The sequence below is a fragment of the Macrobrachium nipponense genome, chromosome 20 (assembly GCF_015104395.2).
Source record: "Macrobrachium nipponense isolate FS-2020 chromosome 20, ASM1510439v2, whole genome shotgun sequence".
In the NCBI taxonomy this organism is placed as follows: domain Eukaryota; kingdom Metazoa; phylum Arthropoda; class Malacostraca; order Decapoda; family Palaemonidae; genus Macrobrachium; species Macrobrachium nipponense.
The window spans coordinates 13519414-13525413 of record NC_061089.1 but is presented as its reverse complement, the minus strand read 5'-3'; the positions used below and the strand labels follow the sequence as shown (position 1 = coordinate 13525413).

Sequence of the window (6000 nt, the reverse complement as noted above, 5' to 3'; positions counted from 1 at the left end):
TTACCCTTGAATCAAAGAAAGTAAACCAGATACGTACGTGTAGATATTGAAAAGACATGATACACAGAGCATTAAAACACACATGTATTCAGATGGGTATTATGAAGACAGCAGTTTCTGGAGGCTAATAAAGCTAGTGATGTACAGTATGTGATGGTAATTGCTTCATAGCAAAGAACGATAAAGGAAAGGAAAACGCATTTTCGAGAAGTTCGGCAGCAAGGAGGCATTAGCGCATTGTGTTGGAGGCGCCTGTTCTCGCGGTTGTTCTGGAATCGTCAGGCGTGTTGTGGAGCGCAACACGCGCCTAAGTGTCGGGAGAAACGCAGCGAAATATGATGCAATATTCCGTCGAGAGTCTTCTAAGAAGTTCTAGTAATCTCGGGAGCCTGTGACGTTCGCCGTAGGCTCCGCCCCCAGAGTGCCGTCCGTATAAATATGACGGACGAAGCAGAGATCGTCAGAGAGGAAGGTCATCAGTTAGTCACAGAGAGATATCCTCAGTAAGAGCCACAGATCAGATTATCAGTGAGAGATCAGCAGCAGCAGAGATCATCCGTGAGAGATACGAGAGAAAGGGACCGACGAAGGATCAAGAAAAGTTGCTCGAGAGTTAGTTGGATTTTGGTCTAGTCGTCTTCAGGAGTGGACGACTGAGTTAGCTCGACGTTGAGCAGATTTCAGAGAAGAAAATGTCCTAGAGGTTTTGGGGAGTTCCTGCTTTCCAAGCATCAAAAGTAGACGTTATTTTCTGCAACACGGAGTCAAGAAGACGTCTGCAATCACCGTTTTCCTTTTGTGAAGCCATCGCTTCGAGTCACTAAACTAAGCAGCAAGTATTTGAATTACCTCACTGTTCCCCCATTCATGCAGTGTAAGATTCTATTTTTTTTTTATGTAAATAGGAGATACCATTCTGCATTTACCTTTGTTTGTAAGCTTGTAAATAAACCTTTGTTGTGTTAGTGTTTCTTTCTATATTCGTATCCCCAGTTTCAACTGTTGGTGTTGAAATATTTTTTTTTTATTTATTTCACATCAAACCTGAAGCGGACCTCTCTCAGTGGCCGTAACACAGTGGTACCTCAAGATACGAAATTAATCCGTTCTGAGGCGGCCTTCGTATCATGAGCTTTTCGCATCTTGGACCGCATTTTACATGTAAAATGGCTAATCCGTTCCAAGCCCTCCAAAAACACCCCAGTAAATTTCATAACAAAGCTAAATTGACCTATAAACAATGAAATACAGCTAAATTGACCTATAAACAATGAAATACTACAACAATTTGGACCATTCAATACCCAACTTAATACGTACTGCTAATATACCTGTAAATAAAGTGTATTAGTGTACATGGTAAACAAGAAATACTGTACATACATACGTAAATAAGTGGTAACATGTGGAAGCTTACCTTTCGAGTGAGGCTATCTCTGAAAGTGGCGACAGAGGAGGAGGACAAACGGCAGATACGTACGAACACTTAACTTTACGAAACACGTAAAAAAAATGTAAGGAAAACATAAACTAAACTTTATGAAACACATTAACAAAACTGTAATACTTAACTTTACAAAAAACTAAAAAAAAATATGATATTGTTATTGTACAATAAAGTTTCATACATACTTACCTGGCAGATATATACTTAGTTATAGACTCCGTCGTCCCCGACAGAAATTCAAATTTCGCGGCACACACTACAGGTAGGTCAGGTGATCCCGCCGCCTGCCGCTGAGTGGCAGGAATAGGAACTATTACCGTTTTAAGCCAGATTTTTCTCTTCCACCTGTCTCCTGAGGGGAGGTTGGGTGGGCCATACGATCGTATATATCTGCCAGGTAAGTATGTATGAAACTTTATTGTACAATAACAATATCATTTTCATACATTCAACTTCCCTGTCAGATATATACTTAGCTGATTGGCACCTTTGGCGGAGGGCAAGAGACAGCTAATTACTGACCTAATAGGTAAACAACATATGTTGTAGGTAATACAAGTTAATTAATAATAATACCCTAGTTCCTACCTGTTTAGGCGGAAGATTTCTTAGCTTGTGCTGAGAAGTCTGCTTCGCCTCAAAAGCTTCAGCGAGGGTGTGCCCTATGGCTGAGAACTCTTGAAAAGGACTGTCAATGGGGTCTTATCCACTTACTCAACAGAACCTAATGGCAATTGTCACTGGAGTCTTATTCACTTACATGACAATATACCTATGCCTCTTGGCATATAAAGGAGTAAAATACTGATCCCGATCACCCGATCCTAACCGTGGATTAGTAAATATGATTGAAAGGTGTTATCCCAAACACCTTTCAAACAACCTAAAAAACTCAACTCCAATATTTTAAATCACAATATAAAATATAAGGACAAAAATTAATATTAAGGATCAATCTTCTCTCCTTTCCCCAGCACTGTATCCGCTGATACATAAGGTCCTAGAGAGAAGCATTTCTCATATGTCACTCTCACATCTTTCAAGTAATGTGAGGCGAACACTGAGTTACATCTCCAATACGTGGCCGCTAAGATGTTCTTCATTGACATGTTCTTGTTGAACGACAATGATGTAGCGACTGCACGTACTTCGTGCTTTTGCCCTTTTACCCTTGGTCTTATATGCCTCACTATCACAGCTCATGTGGGCTTCAGTTATGACGTTCCTAACAAAAAATGCTTAAGGCCTCCTTCTTTGACATAGCTCTTCTAGGGTCTTTAACTGACACCATAAAACTCTGATTGCAACCCTGCAACTGCTTCTTCTTCTACAGGTAAAACTTCAAAGTTCTCACATGACATAAAGTTCTTTCCATTTCATTCCAACTAATTGAGAAAGGCCTTTTACTTCAAAAGTCCTGGGGCAAGTAAGGTCTCGAGGGGTGGGGTTTTCATTTTTTGCTAGAAATAAAGGTTTAAAGGACAATACAGCTGAATCCTTCTTAAAACCCACTCTTAGAGTCAAGCGCTTGCAGTCACTCACTCTCTTTTCGCAGTGGCGAGAGCTATTAAGAAAATGCATTTTTCTAGTCAAGTCCCGGAAAGTAGCTTTATCGGGAGGTTCAAATCTCTCCGACATAAGGTATTTGAGAACCACATCCAGATTCCAACTAGGGGTGAGAGAAGTTCTTAATTTTTAGTTTCAAATGATCTAATTAAATCATGCAGATCTTTGTTATTCTCTATGTTCAGGCCCCTATTCCTGAACACAGCTGATAACATGCTCTTATAACCCTTTTAATGGTTTGACACTGCAGATGAGATTCTTCTCGTAAAAATAAAAACAAAAGAAAATCAGCAATTTTGGTCACAGAGGGTATCGGAGGAGGACAGCCTTCTTCGCCTTACACCATCTACGGAAAACTTCCCGCTTCGATTGGTATATCCGAATGGTTGAGGACCTTCTTGCTCCAGCAATTGATTTTGCCGCTTTGCGAGAAAAAGCCTTCTCGCTCTGACCAGTCTTTCGATAGTCGACAAAAGGCAGTCAGAGCGAGAGCGTGGATATTTCTGATGATCCTCTCGAAGTGGGTTGTTTGAGCAGATCTGTCCTTTCGGGAAGAGATCTGGGGAAGTCCACTATCCATTCCTGTACCTCTGTGAACCATTCTCTTGCAGGCCAATAAGGAGCGATCAATGTCATCCTCATTCCCTCCGAGGACACGAATTTCTCATTACTTCCCCCAGCATCTTGAATGGGGGAAAACACATAAGCTTCTATGCCCTTCCAATCCATGAGCATGGCATCTTATGGATAGGGCTCTGGGATCGTCCCCAACGAGCAAAAGTTCTCCATCCTCCTGGATAGGAATGTGCAAACAGGTCCACTTGAGGGTTCCCCCAAAGAGACCATAGTTGCTGGCAGATTCTGAATGAAGGGTCACTCTGTTGGAAGGACTGTTTTTCCTGCTCAATCTGTCTGCTCTTATATTCTTCCCTCCTTGAACAAACCTCGTCAGGAGTCGAATCCCTCTTTCTTCTGCCCATATCAACAGATCCCTTGCTAGTTGGTAAAGGGAGAAAGAAAGAGTGTCCCCCCTTGTTTTCTTATATAAGCCAGAGCCGTGTGTTGGCCGAGTTGACTTGGACCACCACGCCTCTGACTTCATTCTCGAAAAACTGCAGTGCTAAGTGCACTGCTAAGAGTTCCTTTGCATTTATGTGCCAGGCCTTCTGTTCTTCTGTCCAACTGCCTGACACTTCTTCGTCCCTAGTTTGCTCCCCACCCCACCCCGTGTCCGAAGCGTCTGAGAATAACACTAGGTGAGGGTTCTGAAGGGCCAAGGACACTCCTTCGTTTCTTCTCAGTGGTTCTAACCACCATCGTAAGTGGTTTTTGATACTCTCTCCTATAGGAAAGGTATCCAAAAGATCTCCTTTTCTTCTGTTCCAACTCCTTCTGAGATGGAACTGCAAGGGTCTCAGATTCAGGTCTCCCTAGAGATGAAACTGCTCCAGCGAGGAAAGAGTGCCCAGAAGACTGAGCCATTCCCTCGCTGAGCTTCGTTCTTTCTCTAAGAAGACCGAGATTTTTTCCAACCATTCGAGATTCTTTCCTGGGATGGATACGCTCGAAAACCCGAGAATCCATCCGAATAAACCCAAATAGACGATAGTCTGACTGGGGATTGTGTGAGACTTCTCGAGGTTTACGAGTAACTCCGAGAGATCTGGTCAATTGAAGAGCTATCTCCAAGTCCTCCAAGCACTTTTGTCTTGTCTGCGCTCTTATAAGCCAATCGTCTAGGTAAGAGATATCCTCACCCCCTTCAGATGTAGCCATCTTGCTACGTTTCTCATCAACGCTGTAAACACCTGAGGAGCCGTCGAGAGGCCGAAACACAAAGCCCTGAACTGATAAATCCTTCCCTGCACCATGAATCGAAGATATTTCTTCGACGAATGATGCAGGGGGGACGTGAAAGTATGCATCTTGCAGGTCGAGGGAGACCATCCAATCTCCTGGACGGAGAGCAGAGAGAACCGAGTTGGATGTCTCCATGGAGAACTTCGTCTTCTCCACGAAGCGATTCAATGCACTCACGTCCAGGACAGGCCTCCACCCCCCCCGAGGCTTTCGGCACCAAAAATAGGCGATTGTAAAAACCTCGGGAGTGCGGATCCTGTACTACCTCGATGGCCTCCTTCTCCAACATTTGCTGCACCAACCCAAGAAGGATCTCTCTCTTTACAGGGTCTTTGTATCTCGCTGACAGCTCCCTCGGAGTCGTCGTCAATGGAGGTCTGTTCTTGAAGGGGATGAGGTATCCTTTCCTCAGCACTTGCAGGGACCAAGAATCTGCTTTCATTGAAGCCCATGCTTCCGAGAATCCCAGAAGTCTGGCCCCTACTGGTGATTGGAGGACTGGAATCTCATTCTGCGTCCTTCTTTGTAACTTTAATGGAAGATCTTCCTCTTTTCTCTCCTCCTCTCTTCCTTGGGGCTCGGCTAAAAGCTCTACCTCGAAAGGGCTGTTGGGCAGGTCTTGGCTCCCTCTTCGAGACAGAAGCAGCTGGCCTAGGCTTCTTAGCAGAATGTACCAGCAAATCCTGTGTTGCCTTCTCAGTAAGCGTATGGGAAATGTCCTTTACCAACTGAGAAGGAAACAGCTGTTTAGACAGAGGGGCGTATAAAAGAGAAGCCCTCTGTACTGGAGAGACTGCTTTGGTAAGAAATGAACCAAAGACAGCCCTCATCTTTAATACTCCTGTCCCGAACAAGGATACCACTTCAACCGATCCGTCCTGCACTGCCTTGTCCATGCATGCCAAAACACTATGCAAGACTTCTGGTTCCAAAAACTGAGGGTCTTGAGTCTTGTTGGCCAAAGCCCCAAGGGACCAATCTAGGAAGTTAAAAAACTTCCAAGACATGGAATATTCTCTTGAGGAGATGGTCCATTTCAGACATTGTCCAGCTTGTTTTGGCTGATGGAAGTGCATGCCTCCTTGCCGAATCCACCAAGGTCGAGAAGTCCGCTTCAGCAGATGAGG

The 6000-nt window shown here is 44.0% G+C and overlaps 1 protein-coding gene across 5 annotated transcripts in view; it reads right to left on the bottom strand.

Annotated features, from left to right (window-relative positions):
• Window positions 1-6000, bottom strand: part of LOC135221897 (protein ABHD18-like) — an 80623-nt gene that overhangs the window by 44612 nt on the left and 30011 nt on the right. The window lies entirely within an intron of this gene.